General features: G+C 41.5%; 1 protein-coding gene across 1 annotated transcript in view; it reads right to left on the reverse strand.

Annotated features, from left to right (window-relative positions):
• Nucleotides 1-20,490, reverse strand: part of gabrb2b (gamma-aminobutyric acid type A receptor subunit beta2b) — an 82,152-nt gene that overhangs the window by 25,966 nt on the left and 35,696 nt on the right. The gene's annotated exons all lie outside the window — the stretch shown is intronic.

Raw genomic sequence — 20,490 nt, forward strand, 5'->3', positions numbered from 1 at the left:
CAAAGTTAAGGGAGGGAAAAATATATATCCATTATTGTCCGCAGCATCCACAAACAGGTCTCACCTTTACCCCACTTCCCGTCACCCCGCGTTTATTCCGCCCCTTCTTTTTCATTCGCCCGTGCAAAACATATCTAAAATAAATACAAATAAATACGTTACAAAAATTTACAGTTGCAAATACATTTTATACATGGTTACACATATTTGCAAAGAAAGACGGTACACCGAAAGAGTTTTCAAAGCTTTAATAATAATATAACTTTCATCCCAAACCGTGCCTGTGACAGGGCAGTTAATGGTAGCAACACGCTAGCAACACGCTCGCAACACAGTAAACGGGTCTGTTAAAAAAACATACCGTACTTGTAAAAATCACGGTAAACCGTCCTCATCTTCCTCCTTAGAACTGAAGCCATCAAAGTCGTCTTCCTCAGTGTCGGAAAGAAACTTTGTCATATAGACGTCGTCCCATGCTTCTGCAGCCTCACTCACGCTGGAGGTCTCATCCACTTCTGATTCTGTGCCCTCTTCTCCGTCACGCAGCAGACCGGATTTTCGGCACCCGTTGGTGGTGGTGGATTTTTTGATGTGCCTTTCTTTTCACATTTTGCATGATGAGGGTATGTTTACGCTAATTTAATTAATGCACAAGCCAAGAAGTTGCAGTCTTCCTCGGCGCATATATTCCACCGGTCTTTATCTTACCTTTTCTACTCGAGCGCTGCTGGCGGCCGTTAGAATAATTACATAAATTGGTCGCATCACTGAATAAGCCGCAGGGTTGAAAGTTTGGGAAAAAAGTAGCGGCTTATAGTCCGGAATTTACGGCAGTTCAAAAAAGGTTGCATTTTCATTGATAAGCTGCTTTATGCTTTTAATGACCGCCGTTCTGCAATCTCTGTCTGGTCTGGTCTGCATTTCTATAGCGCTTTTTAAGGTTCTGAAGACCTCCCTTAGCGCTTTACACTGTGCTTCACACGTACCCATTCACACACTCACTCACACACCGATAGCAGCGTCAGCCATGCAAGGCAACTACCGGCTTATCGGAGGCGTTAGGGATTCAGTGTATTGCCCAAAGACACTTCGACATATAACACAGAGGACCAGGGAATCGAACCTGGGTCCTCTTGATCTTGAGTGCTTTACCTCCTGAGCTACTGATTAGGAATTAAGGGGAAAAAAGATCGAAATACCGTAAAACATTATCTTTATTTCAATTAGAATGACCTGATAAAGATTGAGACGAAGCTTCAGAAAGGGAGTAGGCTGCTTCGTAAAAATGAATCCAGCTCAAGAGCCTTGACTTCGAAAGAATCTCGAAGGTTTTTTTGAAAAATAACCCTAACCTTCTTTACCTATCATCACATGACCGTTGCCATAGTAGCCTCCGCATTGAAATAAAAGAGACACGGATAGGTCGGATGATGATAACAGCAGTGAGTCAATAGATAAGCTTTTGTTGCCCGTCAGCCTTTGTGAAAAGAACTCAAGGATGAGGCAGTGAGTAATCGGTTCCTATTCTTTCCCTGGCTGGAAACTCACTCGCAGCTACTGAGCAACACGTAATGCTGGGTAATTGTTTGAAGGCACAAGCTCATCACCTGCCAGCCAAACTCAGCACAGCCGGCTTTATCGTTAGACGGGGGTCCTTGAAATCCTTGAAAATATTTACATTTTGAGCCATAATTGTGTAGTGTTTGTAAATGCTTGAAATTGTTGCCCAGGTTCTTGGCAGTCTGTCTGGATAGATCACGCATTAAATGAGGAAAAATAAAATGGGTCTGCTTAGAAATATAACACGAAAAAAGAAGGGTTTATCCGAGCGGATCTAAGAAATGCACGTACTTGCACACACATCAAGAATGAGCTAACTGAGGCTGCAATGATGACAGAGGCCGGGAGATGGCGGTAGAGAGTAACACAGTTCAAAATTCTGTATAGCTCACCCTTAAAATTATCCTCCTTTGACTTGCCCCCACCTTAAATACATCATTAGTGTTGGTGGGATGAATAATAATCATGATCAGGTCAATTAATCTTTAATTGTTATTATTGACAATACAATGATGTATTAATTATTATTTTAATGGTACTGTAGAATTTGGAAAATTGGCTTTAGAATTCCTTAAAAAGTGCTTAAATTTGGCCATGAAAAGAGTTTACGCACCCTGACTAGAACAAAAAACAGCCTTAATTTCAAGGCTTGGTTGAATAATTTGCGCATGAAAGCAAAGTAATTTTGGTTGGGCTAAGCTTTATAATAAAGTATCCATATTGCAGTTCGACTTTCGTGTCCTCAGTGCATCACGGATTATATCATTATAAGTTAGTTCTGAGGATTTTTGTGTACATCACAGAATTTCATCGTCAATTTTAAAAGCTCATACCAACTGGCTACTGTTTTTTTTTGATAGGAGTAATCATACTAAACCAAATAACCCCATATACAGTAATCCCTTGCTGTATCGCGGTTTTTACTTATTCTTATTATACTTATCATTATCGTATTTTCGCTACTACATGGATTTCTACATTCTAAGAGGAAGATGCTTTCTATCGCCAACAAAGTTGAATTTCTCAACCCGCTAAACTTGTTCTGTAGCCACAATCGGGTCTTTTGCGCTCCATAGTGGCTTTCTGGCCCTTTTTTCTTTAAATGTTTGATTATTCAAAATATATGGTTTCTGTAGGACAGAACCTGAATATAAATGGGAATTTCCATAACATCCACATGATAGCGGTAAAGTATCATGTTACGTGGATCATGCTCTTAATCTATACATCTTCAACAAAACAGAAAATATTACTTTTAGAATTATAATTTGACAGTAGAGAAGTTATTAGGCCGGCGGATGCCGTCAGTTAAACAGTGGAGCGGGCGCACAAGTAAATGTGACCACAGAAGGGTGACAGCTCATATTTTAGCGGCTCGTTGCATTGAATTTCATTAATTAAATCGGACTCTGAGGAAAATCAGAAGAGCGCAAAGAAAAGCTGATGACCACCGGGTGCTTTGTCGGTTGTCATCAAATATGAGAAGAGACTGAGGAGAGAAAGAAATGGCCTACTGGCCTACTGCTACGGGTATGCTACGAAACAACTCTCACTAGCTACCCCCTGCTAAACCTGTATCTCACCAATGGCAGATCCATTTCTCATGAAAGTGATGACCTGGAGCTACAACTTGGGGAAACCAATACATTTGTATTTTAATCATAAGGGAGACCTGGCTCTACCAGTAGATCCCTGATGCTGCTCCTTACATCACTTTCATTCACTGAAAGGAGAAGCCCTCAAATTTTGTTGTACTTTGTGTAATGATAATCAAGACCATTCATTTAAATGTCTGAAAGACGCTATCCCATACTTTTTGGTCCTGCCCCTCTCTGTCTGGATTCTGGTCCGAAATATTTGACTGGTATGCCAAGGCTTATGACAAAAGGTATAGTGGGCTTAAACTAGCTCCACAAAAGTCTCATCTCATCTCATTAGCTGCACATCTTATCCTCAGTAGGGTCGCGGGGGTGCCGGAGCCCATCCCAGCGACCATCGGGCAGTGGGCAGGGGACACCCTGAACTGGTTGCCAGCCAATCACAGGGCACACAGGGACAGACAACTCGCTCGCTCATTCACACCTAGGGACAATTTGGACCGGCCGATCCACCTGATATGCATGTCTTTGGAATGCGAGAGGAAACCGGAGTGCCCGGAGGAAACCCACGCAAGCACGGGGAGAACATACAAACTCCACACAGGAAGTCCGGTAGCTGGATTTGAACCCACACAGGAGGTTCCCAAGACCTTAGAACTGTGCCGCACACGCGCTAACCACTGCGCCGCCGTGCTGCCCTTAATTCCACAAAAGTGTGTATTTCTAATCCAGATGGTATCACGTTTCTGTTTCAAATATTGGTACCGCCCAAATGGGGCGTTTCTTTCTTTTTCTGTCTTTGTTCTACTTAAAAAAAACAGTTTGGCGGGGGAAGGGCCTCCAGTGTTAAGGAGCACGGCCAAGGAGCACGGCCAAGGAGACGGACGTGAGTAAGTTCCTCCTCTCCTGGCCCCTCCACCTCTCCAACTGCAGTTGTAACAAGTCGAATGCCTGGTGTATCTTTTTTAGCGATTAGCCAACTTGTAAATAGCCCTCCCACATGTAAGAGGTCAATTTAGACCCCACACAAAACCCTACAACCAGAAGCAGATCTTGCCATTTTCTGCTGTTCACAGTCAACAGAAGGCCTTCCTGCAGGTACACAGCACTCACTGATGCTGGGAATGACTGCTGCCCAAAAAATTGATTCTGGCAGCGTGGAAGTCACCCATTTCTCCTTGATTTCAGAGGTGGGTGGCTGTCATGCTGTCGGTCATTCAAATGGAAAGACTGAGATTTCTGAGGACCGGCTTAGCCAGGAAATTTCAGATAATCTGGGAGCCTGTCTCACCTACCTGGACAAAGCTAAGCTGGACAAAACAAATGAATGTATACCCCATCATAGTGGATCCATTGTAGCCTATATGGCATTTCATGTGAGCCCTGGAGTATGGAGCAGCTGTTATTTTATCTTTACATATCTGAGGCTGTTTATTTGTTCTAAAATGCAAAATATAAAAAAATATTAATTAAAAAAAGAGCATTGATTTGAGTGTCCTTCGGGCACTCCGGTTTCCTCCCACATTCTAAAAGCATACATGTCAGGTTAATTGGCCTGTCCTAGGTGTGAATGAGCGAGTGAGTTGTCTGTTTCTGTGTGCCCTGCGACTGGCTGGCAACCAGTTCAGGGTGTCCCCTGCCCATTGCCCGGAGATGGCTGGGATGGGCTCCAGCAACCCCGCGACCCTACTGAGGATAAGCGGTGTAGATAATAGATGGATGGATATTATACACTACTGATATTTAATTAATACAATCATGTTTCTGCAGGGAAGCACGGCGACGCAGTGGTTAGCGCGTGAGCGGCACAGTTCCGAGGCCGTGGTATCAAACCTTCCTATGTGGAGTTTTCATGTTCTCCTTGTGCTTGCATGAGTGTCCTTCGGGCACTCCGGTTTCCTCCCACATTCTAAAAGCATGCATGTCAGGTTAATTGGCCGGTCCTAGGTGTGAATGAGCGAGTGAGTTGTCTGTTTCTGTGTGCCCTGCAACTGGCTGGCACCCAGTTCTGGGTGTCCCCTGCCCACTGCCCGAAGACAGCTGGGATGGGCTCCAGCACCCCCGCGACCCTACTGAGGGTAAGCGGTGCAGATAATGGATGGATGGATGTTTCTGCAGGTTTTGATTATTGCAGGACCTCCTGGGAATGCAACCCTGTGATAAACAAGGGATTACTGTATACATATATGTGTTCTCTACTTTGTGCTAATTCACCTAATACAGGTGGTAATGGAATGAATTAACTGAAAAAAATTAAGGGAATATCGTAATTGCAACCGCTAGATGTGTCTCCCGAATGATAGAGGTTATTTGGTAGCGAGCACTTCCGACTGGATGAATAAACAATGCGGATTTCCCGTTGCATGTCTCTTGTCTATGTCAGCGTTTCTTCCACCTGCACGGATTTTCTGCCGGTGATGAGTCGGCCAAGTGTTTAACCGAGAGCTAAATTGCTGCTTACTTTCTGGCAAATCTGATCCTGTGCGTGTCGACGGGGGCAGCGGTGTAGAACTGAGTGCAAAGAGCCTCTGGCAGAGTCTTTGGGAAGACGGCCCAGCTAAGGTAAAGGTCATTGCTGTGTAAATATGTGCATTGGAGCAGCAATGGAGTCACTCGATGGATGCTCATTTGTGCGACGACAATAGTGAGGAACAATGTGGCGTAAACATGCGGCGATACTGCAGTCGAGGGGGGAAAATGCGCTCCGCCAAACAGATTATGCATATTGAGGTATCGCTGCCCTTTTAATTTGTTCCAATGTATCGAACTGTAAAGCGCACCTAAAAACCCCAATTCAACCAGAGTTTGAAAGTGGCCTCATATACAGTGGAACCTCGGTTTTCGAACGCCTCTCAGTTCGAACAAATCGGTTCTCGACCAAAAATTTCGAGAAATTCTTGCTTCGCTTTTCGTTCAAAAAATCGGAGTTCGAATGTTGGTACGCTAGGGGCGATGCTGAGCGGCGTATGGGTGTAGATTGCCCCCGCCCCTCGTGGAGAACTGTTGTCACGTGAGCGCGCACTTCTTTTTGCTTTCGTTTTTAATATCGGTGAACGGAGTGTTTTAACCCCTAATTATGGCTCGGAAGAAGGTCGGTGCAAGCAGCAAAGTTACTACAGGTGAAAAAATAAGAGTAGTGCGTACAACTATTGCATTTAAGAAAGAAATAATAGCAAAATGTGAAGAAGATGTGCGAGTTTCCCTTCTTTCGAGGGAATAGAGCATGGCTTCTGCAGACCACCACAAAGGTAAGAAATCCTATTCATAAATCTTTTCTTTATCCTTTAACCGCTCACCACTTGTTGTGGAGACCCGGGTGCTAAATGACGTCTAAACGACCTGATTTTTTAATTTTTACACGTTCATGTTAGCGTAATCTTTCGTACGGAAGATTACGCTAACGCGAACGTACGATTAGCCTGGGTTAGCTTCATGTTTACGTTCGTGGTAAACATTCAGGGTGTTAGAACGGATTAAAACGATTTACATTATTTTTAATGGGAAAAAACGATTTCGGTGATTGAACAAATCGGTTTTCGAACAGGGTTCTGGAACGGATTATGGTCAGGAAACGAGGTTCCACTGTACATCAAATAATACAGTAAATACGATTGAAAATGCAGTACAGTATTTTAAGGACTATTACCCTGTTTAAGCAATGATTTATCAAACTGATAAACATTGCTGACCTAGAATGCAAAAATGTTGAATATAACAGGAATGTCAGGACCAGAATGGAAACAGGACCCAATTGTGTTACGTTTCTCACAAGTTTTGTTAAAAGAAAGAGGAAGGGCTGCGCCCACGATCCAGCGTTCGCTAGGTGCGGGAAGCAAGTCGCACTCGTACTCATATTGTGATCCGAACACGGAAGTGGATCTCCCGTAGCGAGCGATGGCGGTGTCAAGGACGGAAAAACAGGTCGATAGCCGGGACAGGAGAGCAAAAACGTGGTCGGGGTCAGAAACGAGTCCGAAGCGTAGACAGACGGGGAGCAAAAACGGGACAGGTGGGAGTCAGGGTCGAAAAAAGGCTTGCCTAGTATACACTGAGGTTTGCAGATGGACTGACAACAGGGGATTGACAGGACTGAGTTCAAATAGTGACAGGGAGCCAATCAGAACCTGCGGCGGGTGGCGCTAAATGAGCGGGCACAGCCGAGTCACATCAGTAATCATGACAAGGAATCGAACTTGACTAGTTGCAAGATGAATGCCGACCACCAATGGTACAGATGTCACTGGACAAGTCATTATAGTTGAACTAATTATCACACTATTTATACCTAGGTGCTAGGAAAATATTTGCCTAGTGCAGTCTCTCCCCATCTTCTCCAACGGTTCTTATAGAATGAAGAAAACGGAAATTATTTCAATTACAATTCTATACGAGCTGTTTTAAGTACGGACAGGTGAATAAGTGGAGGGACAGTTTAAGTTATTAGAATGCACTATGCAAACCACATTTGTGAGTAAAACTAATGGGATAATGGGGTACGTTCTAATGCCTTTTCAGATGTCATCTGCCACCGGTGAAAAGGTGGTAATTTTTGACGCTCTTACTGGCACTACTCGGGTTTGATTCCCGTTGTATCCAACGTTTTATGATTTTGGTCGGAGAAACTTATCGACTGATCAATCATAACATTAAAATATACAACGGTTATACACAAATACTCACTACACAGCGTTATATCCAGACAGAAGAGCAGCTTTAGCGACAGACTGCTGTCACTGTCTTGTACCACTGACAGACTGAAGTGATCTTTTCTTCCTCATGCCATGAGGCTCTTTAACTCCACCCGGCGGAGTAAAGGCCCACATTAAACCACACCCCCTACATTGCATATTACCGAATTTGATTGCAATGTGTATTCCTTGTAACACTATCTAGATACTCTCTATCTATCTATCTATCTATCTATCTATCTATCTATCTATCTATCTATCTATCTATCTATCTATCTATCTATCTATCTATCTATCTATCTATCTATCTATCTATCTATCTATCTATCTATCTATCTATCTATCTATCTATCTATCTATCTATCTATCACAGGAACTCTTACTGTATGACAAAGAAATATTTTTGGGGTGTGTACCTTAGAATGCAGAAAATACTTCTTTTCAGGGTTTTTCTTTGCCCCATAGGGGAAGTGAACACGTTATTTCAACTATGTTTCATTTCCAACTCAATGTCATTTTTTTAATCTTAAAGAAGATACTAATTCTGTTATCTTGCGGGCTAACTTCATCTTGTCCCGTCTCTGGGCACAACACAAGAAAAAATAAACTTGAACTGGACACCCCAGGAGAGAAAACTAAAATCAGGTCACTGGTAGTGTAAATCCATCCATGAAACGATGCGGAATATTTTGGCTGACGGCGGCCCGAAGACGTCAGCATCCGAGCACACCAACTGAGCTCCGTATGTCAAAACAACATGGTGGCCCTTACTTGTAAGGTCAAGCCACGGTCGAGTAGCCTCAAACGCTGGAGGCCGTTTTTAGGATGAGGAAATGCACATTTTGTACATGTTCACTTCAGTGGGACCATGGCTACTGCATACCCACCTTATTTTCATCTTACCTTTTTTCGGCAACTCGTTATGGCATTTCTTCACCATATGACACCATTAACAAAAAAAAAAGTATTCATAAAGATACTAAAATGTCATTGGCTGAACACCTTCCCACAATGCTCCATTTCTCTCTTCTTTTTATTCATAATCTCATGTAACAAACTTGATCTTGTTAAGCTTTGAGTGCTAAAGGGAGACGCTTGAGGTACTAAATATACTGTATACAGGGTTTGTATGGGTGCATGAAATCTTTGAAAATGATTGAATTTCAAGTTCTGTTTTTAAGGTTCTGAAAGAGCATGACTTTTAGGAGAAGTGCTTGTAAATGCCCGACATTGTTGCTGTTTCCTGGCAGTCTGACTTGATGGAACACACATTAGATGAAGAAAACGCCAAGATTCCTGCTGGTGACTTCACTTTGCCATTGCATTTCTTCTTTCCACGTAATTAACGGCAGCTGGCATTAGTTTATATGGTGGTTGATGCATTAGCTTTAGCTCAGGGGTGTCAAACGTTCTGCCAAGGGTTTTATTCCGGCTGTTCTACTTCAAGTTGCCAAAGCTAGGTATCACTCGCAAAGCTAGTGGAGATTTAATACTCTCTCTCATTCTCTCTTTTTTATCTCGTTCTATTGCTCTCCCTCTTTACATCTCTCTTTTCACTATCTTTTGTTCTCTCTTTTCTCTTCACCTTTACTCTTTCTTTCGCAGTCACTCTCTTTTTTTCTTATCAGCTCACCTGTGCTCTCTCTTTTGCACTCTCTTTCTCTCTCCTCTCATACTCTCTCTCTCGCTCCCTCTCTTGCTTTATTTGTTTTTGTGTCTTTCTCTTTTTCTCACTCTCTCTTTTTCTATCTTTCTTTCACTCTTTATTTTTTCCTGTGTTTTTCTATTCTTTCTTTAATCTTTCCCTAGCCCCCCCCCCCCCCTCTCTCTCTCTCTCTCTCTCGCTTGCTTTTTTTCTCTTTGTCTTTTTCTTTTTACACTCTCTCTTTCTTTATTTCTCTTTGTCTTTCTCTTTTTCTCACTGTCTCTTTTTCTATCTTTCTTTCACTCTTTATTTTTTCCTGTGTTTTTCTATTCTTTCTTTATTATTTCCCTAAACCCCCCCTCTCTCTGTATCTCTCTCTCTCTCTCTCGCTCACTTTATTTCTCTTTGTCTTTTTCTTTTTCTCACTCTCTTTCTTTATTTCTCTTTGTCTTTCTCTTTTTCTTACTATGTCTTTTTCTATCTTTCACTCTTTATTTATTTTTTTCCCGTGTTTCTTTCTCTATTCTTTATTTTCTCTTTCCTATCTCCCCTCTCTCCCTCTCTCTCTCTCTCTCTCTCTCTCTCTCTCTCTGTCTTTTATGCTTTCTCAATTTCTCTCCTCATCTCTCCATTTTCCCCTCTCTCGTCTCGTTCTCTCTTCCTTCCTTTCTATCTTCAATTTACTTAGTCTGGCCTTCGAGATATTTTTTTCTCTAGCTTGTGGCCCTCAGCTAAAACGAGTTTAACTTCACTGCGTTAGCCAATTCCAATACGTTTTTATCCCCAGTTATACAGCAAATTCAGATTAAGACTCTCACCTCAGAACAGCGGCAGTGGTTAGCGTGTGTGCAGCACAGTTCTGAGGTCGTGGGAACCTCTTGCGTGGGCTCAAATCCAGCTACTGGCCTAACTGTGCGGAGTTTGTATGTTCTTCCCGTGCTTGCGTGGGTTTCCTCCGGGCACTCCGGTTTCCTCCCACATTCCAAAGACATGCATTTCAGGTGAATTGGCCGGTCCAAATTGTCCCTAGGTGTGACTGAGCGAGTGAGTTGTCTGTCCCCGTGTGCCCTGCGATTGGCTGGCAACCAGTTCAGGGTGTCCCCTGCCCACTGCCCGATGTTTGCTGGGATGGGCTCCAGCACCCCCGCGACCCTACTGAGGATAAGCGGTGCAGCTAACGAGATGAGATGAGACCTCAGAACAGTTGAATCTCTGAGGTCTGCCTTATTTGAAAAACTGTCTCCTAAGTACAAAGAAGTTGGATGTAGTTTGAGTAGTTGGCTGTCTTGTAAATATACACAATAGTTACACACAATCCAACGGAGGGTCAAGATGCATTATTGAGCACGTAGCAAAACACTTTGGAATTGTCATTTATTCATCATAAGCCGCACTGTTCCTCCGAGCCCTGCGGATGCAATTTGAGTGTAAATGAATGTCTTTTCATCTCCACTGGATTGCTCATAAATTGTTCAGGACCACGAGATGAAGCGCTCACCTAATTAGGCAGAACAACTTGATCTTTCTTGCAAAGCTCCTATCTACCATCACCTTCTCCTTCTGGCTTCAAAGAGTTACGACGTGCCATTTAGGTTATTTTCTAACCTCGCTCTCCTAAATAAGGCGAATAAATTATTGAAGTTGAGAATACGACATTTAAAAGTTGCAGCCAGCCTGCTTAACAAACAGCAAATAAATTCAAATATGCTAGTGCTCTTAGCTTTTAAACCAGCTTACTGAAATCTCTGCAATCTTTGGTGGCCTATTATTGTTTGATGCTGCAAAATAGACAAAAAAAACTTAATTTTACCCTCTATTTCAATTTTCCCCCCGTAAATACTACTGTTTGCCCTCGATTTTCACGGTAGAGTAATCCCTTGTTTTTCACAGGAGTTACCTTCCCAAAACGTCCTGCAATAGTCAAAACCAGCAAAAAGACACATTTATTCATTTATTAGATAAAAGTGTTATAAAATAAATATGACTGTAACAAAATAACAACAAGAGATCTAAAAACAATAATACAGAATATAAAATTGCCATTCAATGAATGGTCTTTATTATCATTATACAATAGTACAACGGGATTGGAGAGCGTCTTCTTTTAACCTCATAGGTAAAGCCGGCTAGCTCAACGTTAGCATCGGGGATCCTCGGATTGAGCCAGGTATCCGTAATGATTAAAAAATAAAAATGTCACAAATGTACTGGTTTCCCACGAGTTGTAGCTCCAGGTCATCCGTTTCATGGGTAATGGAGCTGCTGTTGGTGAGATACAGGCTTGGCAGGAGTGGGTTGTCTCATAGCTAGAGGAGTAGGCTGCACCTGCAGCTCAGATATTGCTTTATCTCCTGACTGCGCCCCTACGGAGCACCCGCTGTTGCCGTGCTACGCTGTTTGTTTTGACTTGTCCGCCTGCCCACCCCAGCTGTTTGACTGACAACATACACCAGCCTATCACAGTAGTTCGCACAGTCACATCCACCCAACACACGCACACAGCCCTCCACCCCTGTCATAGCATTTGCTGTGTCTTGTCTGCTGAAGAAACCACAAAAAGTTGACCGTGATGGAGCGAGAGATTACTGTATATGCATTTCAAGGCCAGTGTTAAGTGAATTTCTACGAAGAAGGAACCAATAGTGTGACATAATCTGTTTATTTGAGCTCATTACTGCACAGTTTTCCTCATGTGAGGTACAGTGGAACCTCGGTTCTCGACCATAATCCGTTCCAGAACCCTGTTTGAAAACCGATTTGTTCGATCACCGAAATCATTTTTCCCATTGAAAATAATGTAAATCGTTTTAATCCGTTCCAACACCCGAATGTTTACCTTGAATGTTTAACGTAATCATAAAGCTAACCCAGGCTAATCGTACGTTCGCGTTATCGTAATCTTATGAATAGGATTTCTTACCTTTGTGGTGGTCAGCAGAAGGCGCTCGCACACCTTCTTCATATTTGGCTATTATTTCTTTCTTAAATGCAATAGTTGTACGCACTACTTTTCTTTTTTCACCTGTAGCAACATTGCTGCTTGCAATGACTTTCTTCGGAGGCATAATAAGGGGCTAAAACACCCGTACGCCGCTCAGCATTGCACCCTAGCGTACGCACTCACGCATTACCGGCGTTCGAACTCCGATTTTTTGACCGAACAGCGAAGCAAGAATTTCTCACAATTTTTGGTCGGACACCGATTTGTTCGAACTGAGAGGCGTTCGAAAACCGAGGTTCCACTGTATTTTGATACCGTAAAACAGTTTTGGTAAATGTAGTACAGAGACAAATGATCCACGCAAACTGACTTAGTTACTAAAAAGCCTAATGTGTGTTTGATGATTTCTCTTCAAGATTTTCATTTGTTTCTGCCCCCACAGCGAAAATCCCAATTTTTTTATTCATCCATATATAGTGTAAGTCTATGCTACTTGTAGGCTTTGTACGCAATTAGCACCCCTGGATTAGATAGATTTAAATTGATACGTAATGTGAATTAATCACTTATGCAAAACGCTAATAAAAATGTTTAGCTGCTGTAAACTGGCTCACCGTCCCAGTTGATCCATGACATATATAGTTGTCAATGGCATCGAATGCGTTTATACTAAATGAACTTTCAAATATATTTAAAAAAAAAATGGCTGACAAAGGTGTCACACCTTATTAAACAGTACATCCGTACTCTTTTTAAGCACCCCATTATCCCTGTTCAAGGTGAGCTTGTAATATTAACCTTATTACAATGAAATTTGTCATCAGTATTATTTTACATTGAAGTGAATCGGGCAGATTTAATGTGATTACACTGTAACACCCTAATGAACGTTGCCATTCTTTCCTTGGCACATCATAAAAGCTATTATTATTCTGTGAGAGGAGGCAAAATGGGCTTTGTTCCTGGCTAAAGCGCTTTATTTCTATTGTTACTTTTTCTCGGTTTAGTGGGAAAACAATGTCCCCCTGGAAACCATTTTTAATGCAAACGTTTTTACAGTTATTGTGCTGCATTTTTAAGAAAACAGCCACGACAGTGTGATTGTAATTAACTCACGTAGTCCCTGTGTTGCAACATTTATTGGATATTATGCCAAGCGCGAATAGTAGGCTTGTACACCTTTTTCATGGCCAAATTCCATTTTTCCAGTACCAATAAAAGAAGAAATCCATTTTGAATCATGTATTGGGTAGATCCACAAAGATATCTGTTAGTTACATATGGAATTTGTAATCTTGCAAATGTATTAACAGTATCAAGAGATTTGATTTTTAGGTTTTGAGTAATATATTTTTGGATCTGAGCAATATATGTGTAAAAAACTTTTATTTTCAGTTGCAGGAAGTTCTTCCCATTACAATGTAGCACAGGTAAATGCTACCTTAATTATTTGCATGGCCTACGGCAAATCATTCACAATTGAATTGTAATCCTTAGACATATTTTATAGTGCCCTGTTAAGGTGTAGCATGCACCTGTCCCCTGGGGTGATGGGACATAATCGGATACTGCCATACAAACTAATGCGAGCTGCCGTTAATCACCAGGGAAGAAGAAATCCATCCATCCATCCATCCATCCATTATCTGCACCGCTTATCCTCAGTAGGGTCACGGGGGTGCTGGAGCCCATCCCAGCTATATTCAGGCAGTGGGCAGGGGACACCCTGAACTGGTTGCCAGACAGTCACAGGGCACACAAGGACAGACAATTCGCCCGCTCATTCACACCTAAGGACAATTTGGACCGGCCGATTAACCTGACATGCATGTTTTTGGAATGTGGGAGGAAACCCACGCAAGCACGGGGAGATCATGCAAACTCTACACAGTAAGCTTCGATCTCACGACTTAAGAACTGTTACACACACACGCTAACCACTGCCCTGCCGTGTTGCGAAAGAAGAAACGCAAATGCAAAATGGAACCACCAGAGAGCAGTGTCGGCGTCATGTTAAAGCAAACTTATATGGCAACAATTCGAAGCATTTACAAACACTTCACCAAAAATTCAAGCACTTTTCAATCCTTGAAAATGCATTAAAATTCAAGAGTTTTCAAGGATTTCAAGCACCCGTAAGAACGCTGTAATCGGTTAAACTCTCTGATCTCTCGACATTGAGTTGTCAGGGGTGATGGACTTCTTCTCTCAATTTCCCCCCTAATCCCCATGCCCCGCCCCCTCGAACCAAAGTAATATTTGATGCCAACCTTGGACGCAACTGCACGTTCGCGCAAATCCCGGCGATTTTGGATGTTTCATTTGCATATTGGATTCAGCTGTGCCGGCGGCCGATGCAAAACTCGGGGATGAGTTGTAGTTCAGCGTAATCTGACCATCGCAATCTGGTTGGGCCGCTTAGAAACAGGATTTGTTCTTTTCCCTTTGTTGCTTTCTAACCTACTTGCTAGGTCTTTGACTCTTTTGTAGATTTTAACTTGTTATTTTCTCAGGACCCTCAGGATATGACATGAATCCAGTCTGCAGCGAGGGGATCGCAAAGTGAAATCGTCGTATAGCGGGGGATAGAGTCTTGGTAATTAATGAATGTGTTCCAAAACCCTAATACCCCAGATAAAAACATTAAAATAACAAAATAGTATATAGTACTAACTTCTTACAGGGTTCCTTGAAAATGCTTGAAATTGTTGCCATGTTTCTTAACAAGTCTACCTAAAAATGACGCCAACACTGGTTTCTGATGGTTTCGCTTTGCCATTGCATTTCCTATTGCCTCATGATTAACGGAAGCTGGCATTAGTTTGTATGGCGTTGTTCTACGAAACGTCATTGTCGCCTATTGGTCTTGCCCAAGAATACAGGTACACACTTAACCTTGAAATGTATATTACGAATCAATTATAGACATTTATTATGGGCTGTTTCCTAGTGGTAAATTCTTATGGCAAGAACTTTCTGCAACTGAAAGTATTTTGTTCAGATCCACACATTTATTTGCGATTTACTCCAGATCTAAAAATCATATGTCTCGATAAATACACATGCATGATTAAACATGTGTTAATCTCAGATATATTTTTGGATCTGCAAAATTCATGATTCGTATAGGATTATTTAATTTAATGTTACTGGAAAATTGACTTTGAAAGTCCTTAAAAAGTGCTTGAGTTTGGCCATGAAAAAGGTGTACAAACCCTGTACCTCTAAAAACGTTTTAATTCTGTGTACCTTTGGTGTTACCCGGCTTGAGCTGGTCAAGTGGAGTAGCGGGTAGATGCAAAGGTAAGAGACGGTGACAAACGATTAAAAATGGAACCTTCTGCTTGCGGATGTTTGTTTCTTTAATCATCTACTTACGTTTATATATTGTCCCAATCATTGAATAGTTACAGCTTTGCAACTTAGCGAGGGCACTGGTGTGTTTGCCTTCTTCGTATTTTATAATAATAGTACGCTTTGCTTCCAAGGTTATCTTTTTTATGGCTTTTCTCTTTAGCATGCTTTAGGACCTATAGAAAAATAAAGGACAAAAAATACTGAATCGTGTTGCCGACTAGCAACATCTTAACAAAGCTCTGAACTTAATGAACAGAAAGGCATTGCCGGGAGAAGTTCCGCTAGTAGGATATCGGTGGTACAATGGAGTTAGTGGGTGGATGGAAAGGGGGGAGGAGACAGCGGATTAAAATTAAAACTTATTGTCGTGCTCTTAGACAACCTGGTTGCTTTAATCACCCCTTTATTCTTACGCCTCCCAATCGTCAATTGTTGCCATATTCCCTAGTGAGGGTAAGATTGTAAGTGCTTTCTTCGTATTTCTCGATGATCACAAGCTTTGTTTTCATAGTTAGCATGTCTTTGCTCTCTTTAGCATCGCCACAAGCTCTGAGACCCAAAGCTTGAAAATACAGTGAAAAAAAATACAGTAACTGCAATAACTCGCAAAGTCTTAAAGGAGCAAACGTTATGCTGCCAATAGCAGACCAGCATTTTTGTGACCTTGACCAATAGCAGACAAGCATCTTAGATCACCATTCACACCGAAGTAGCTGAGTTTAAATTTTGTATGATTTAGGCATTCAAAAAACGTTGTGTTTGATGTCGTATACTGTGGAAAATGCTGTAAAGAGGGGCCAAAATATATATTTCACACTCCAAAGCAAGAATGCTCACACTTTTTAATCATGCAAGCTTCATACAATATGACCACTACAAAAAAATGTTTATAAAACCACAATGATGTTGTAGTTAAATCAGTAAAACATTAAATCAATACTCAAACTATGCAAATACACACATTGTACTAATAATTGAAATTCCAAGATATACCTATAGTTAATTGAATTGCCAATTGCTCCGGCAGATATCGGACGGATGGAGCGATACCGGACAGGATGGGACAGACAGGATTTATATCAAAAATGGATATCGAAATTAAACAGGACAAAATAGACGGGAACAATACCGGACAGGAAACACAGGCAGGGAACCGGACAGAGTCAAACCCCACATCTTGCTGGGCAGAGGTTCGTTGACGGACTGACAAAGGGTGAGTGAGAGCAATAAGCTTAAATAGAAGGGAAGCCAATCTGTCAAGGAGCGGCAGCTGACGCCACTCGGGCGGGGCCAATTGGACGCCATGACAACCTTGACACAAAGGTTACATTTTGTACATTTTTGTGCATGTAGTGGCAAAAATGCCGTAACAAGTAGCCATAAAAACATCATATTCAACATTGTTATTGAAATAATTGAATTGAATTACTATTATAATTTCCCATATCTAATACTTACTGATGAACTCCAACATCATATATATATATATATATATATATATATATATATATATATATATATATATATATATATATATATATATATATATATATATATATATATATATATATATATATATATATATATATATATATATATATATATATATATATATGTATATATATATATATATATATAGGTTCCAGACGACCGTTCGTAAGTTGAATTTATTCATAAGAGGCTTCAGTGCTAAACTTTGTATGGAATATATGTTTAAAGCTTGTATAAGTAACCTGTATTGTTTTGTACTAAAAAAAACAAAATAATATGCTCTATAAAGATAAATAATGTTGAGTTTAACTCACTTTTGGAAGATGTGCTTCAAGAGGTACCCTTCCGTGGTAAAAAGTGGCCCAAAAAAAAAGTCCAACCATTTTCTCAACCGCATGAAGCTTTCTTATTCCACTTTCATTTCAAAATAAATGGCTCGCCTCTTCTTTACACTTTAAAGCAACCATATTGAATGGATGTAAGATATATTAAACAATGAAAACATCAAATTTCTTAGCGCGCTAGAGATACAGAACACATAGTATGTTTACACATGGACTAGGAAGTAGAAGACAGATTTTTTCTTCAGGGTGGATGCTGGGTGGATAACTTAAACAATGATATTATTTTAAAATCATTTACATGTTAAGCTTTTGTCAACAAAATTTGGATGCCTGAATTGTTATTCGATGTCCTTGCTGTCGTAATGATTTGACCGCTAGATGATAAAATGTCCCAACAAATGGAAGCACTTTCCCCTTTTGCTTCTTGGAAGGAATAAATTGGAGGCCAACTAAGCAACTCCATAGCATAAACTGCCTGGTAACTCATACATGTGTCAGAAATGGTCAGATGTCAGACTGGTTGCCCTGTAACAAGTGATATATTTTATACTTAGTTGTGTCAATCAAAAATCAGACTCATGCCAGCGCTGGTTACTTCCATCTTCCTTTTACACTTGCGAGACATAGACTCTCAGAGCAATGCTGGAAAAGAAATTCCAGGCCATGAAAATGCGATCCTACAGGAAACTCCTAGGCCTCAGCTACTTAGCCCATGTGACGAACGAAATGATGCGCAACACCATCAGAGGGCACATTGGACCCTACGAAGAACCGTTGACAACTGTCTGCAGTTGAAACTTCAGAGGTATGGTCACGTCACAAGACCATCAGGACTGGCCGAGATAATTCTCCAGGGCACAGTCCAAGGGGGCAGCAGGAGAGCAAGACCGAAAAAGAACTGGGCCAATCATAAGGAATGGACTGGTCTCAACTGATGGCAAGGACCCTCAACAGTGGAGAAGGCTGTCCAGAGTTGCATCCTCATTGGTGTCCTGATGACCCATGTGGTTTTAGTGAACTGTGATACTCAGTATAAAATAGGTCAGCCTATCATCTCTTCAATCTGAAGTCCATAGTGAGGAGATGATAGGCATCTCCTATCATCTCCTCAATCTGAAGTCCATAGTGAGGAGATGATAGGCATCTCATATCATCTCCTAAATCTGAAGTCCATAGTGAGGAGATGATAGACATCTCCTATCATCTCTTCAATCTGAAGTCCATACTGAGGAGATGATAGGCATCTCCCATCATCTCCTCAATCTGAAGTCCATAGTGAGGAGATGATAGGCATATTCTATCATCTCCTCAATCTGAAGTCCGTAGTGAGGAGATGATAGGCATCTCCCATCATCTCCTCAATCTGAAGTCCATAGTGAGTAGATGATAGGCATAGCCCATCATCTCCTCAATCTGAAGTCCATAGTGAGTAGATAATAGGCATCTCCTATCATCTCCTCAATCTGAAGTTCATAGTGAGGAGATGATAGGCATCTCCTACCATTTCCTCAATCTGAAGTCCATAGTGAGGGGATGATAGGCATCTCCCATCATCTCCTCAATGTGAAGTCCATAGTGAGGATATGATGGGCATCTCCCATCATCTCCTCAATCTGAATTCCATAGTGAGGAGATGTTAGGCATCTCTTATCATCTCCTCAATCTGAAGTTCATAGTGAGTAGATGATAGGCATCGCCCATCATCTCCTCAATCTGAAGTCCATAGTGAGGAGATGATAGGCATCTCCCATTTTCTCCTCAATCTGAAGTCCGTAGTGAGGAGATGATAGGCATCTCCTATCATCTCCTCAATCTGAAGTCCATAGTGAGTAGATGATAGGCATTGCCCATCATCTCCTCAATCTGATGTCCACAGTGAGGAGATGATAGGCATCTCCCATCATCTCCTCAATCTGAAGTCCATAGTGAGTAGATGATAGGCATCTCCCATCATCTCCTCAATCTGAAGTCCATAGTGAGTAGATGATAGGCATCGCCCACCATCTCCTCAATCTGAAGTCCATAGTGAGGAGATAATAGGCATCTCCTATCATCTCCTCAATCTGAAGTTCATAGTGAGGAGATGATATGCATCTCCTATCATCTCCTCAATCTGAAGTCCAAAGTGAGGAGATGATAGGCAGACATATGTTTTGCTAATGCAATGCGATCTACCCACCCTGTCGTTGTGATCTACGTATTGAGCACCCCTGCTTTAAAGAGAAACCATAAGGCGGGAACACCCTTTCCCCAGGGTCTATGGTATCAGAAATTCCCTTGTATTTTATAGCTGCTAAAAATAGATCAAGCCTAGCGTACACCCGCAGAAATCCAGTGGGCGGCTTTGAAGACATCCTCAACGCTAATTCCAACATCCTCCCCGTGTTGCCATAATAGCCATTAAGATGTTACGGTTTTCAATAAGCTTTTATAGAGTACGGGCGTCGGAGGCCTATTTTGCGAAAGGAACTGATGAGACATCAGCGCAATCTGCCAAGTGCAACGTCAACGCTATTGGCTGGAAATTCCGTCCGGTAGTTCAGATGAAGTTGCCATTGTCATTTCCATATGTTAAAAGTCGAGTCATTTGGATGTGGATAGAGCGGCATTAACAGGCTCATTAAAAGTAGTAAGCAATAGGGGAACTGCGCTCAAACACTATAATAAAGTGAGTAATTGGAATTTAAGAGTCATTTTTTAATTACGCTTCCATTAAGCAACCAGTTTTTTTTTTATTACTTTGAAAATGCCGCAGAGTTCATTTTCTGAGTCTGATGGTCTGTGACTTTCTGAATCAATCCTATATCCCCGAAAAGTCTTTAGGTTGTCCGTACTTCACAAAAGTGATTTAGGGGTTGAGTCATAG

The sequence above is a fragment of the Urocampus carinirostris genome, chromosome 17 (genome assembly GCF_059441175.1).
Source record: "Urocampus carinirostris isolate Australia breed hairy pipefish chromosome 17, RoL_Ucar_1.0, whole genome shotgun sequence".
Lineage (NCBI taxonomy): Eukaryota > Metazoa > Chordata > Actinopteri > Syngnathiformes > Syngnathidae > Urocampus > Urocampus carinirostris.